The sequence below is a fragment of the Dromiciops gliroides genome, chromosome 4 (assembly GCF_019393635.1).
Source record: "Dromiciops gliroides isolate mDroGli1 chromosome 4, mDroGli1.pri, whole genome shotgun sequence".
Classification (NCBI taxonomy): Eukaryota; Metazoa; Chordata; class Mammalia; order Microbiotheria; family Microbiotheriidae; genus Dromiciops; species Dromiciops gliroides.
In genome coordinates, this window is record NC_057864.1 from 217,663,609 (window position 1) to 217,664,263 (window position 655).

Here is a 655-nt window from a genome sequence, read left to right on the forward strand (position 1 = left end):
GGTGTGGATGGTATCTTTTTTTTTTTTTTTTGGAGAGGCGTGGCTTTGGGAGCATCCAAGCATGCAAGAGCCACTTAGTTATTGAAGCCTAGCATGGGGATGTCGGTGTCGCCAAATACTGCACTGATCATTTAATTTAGGACTTTAAAAGAATGCATGTCAGCAACAAGATTCAACAACAACGAAAAAGTTTACTATATGCAATTAAGTGTTGTAGTGGAAATAAGAGGCTCCAGTCCCTGAAATAAAGGACCTTAAAATCTAAGGTTTGGGGGCGGGGCAGGGCGGGGCGGGGCCGGTTCTCTTTATTTTATTGATGTCAGGAACTCTTGTGTATGGAAATGTTTTCCACCAATCAGCAATTTTTCTATAACTTAAAGGTCTTGGAGAGTTGCTGGGGCTTTAAGAAAGGTTAAATGAGGGCAGCTAGGTGGTGCAGTGGATAGAGCACTGGCCCTGGAGTCAGGAGGACCTGAGTTCAAATGTGGCCTCAGACACTTAACACTTACTAGCTGTGTGACCCTGGGCAAGTCACTTAACCCCAATTGCCTCACTTAAAAAAAAAAAAAGAAAAGAAAGGTTAAATGACTTGCCCAGGCCTGCACAGTTGTTACATTTTGGGGGAATACCTTGAAGCCAAAGGCTGGTCCCCTAT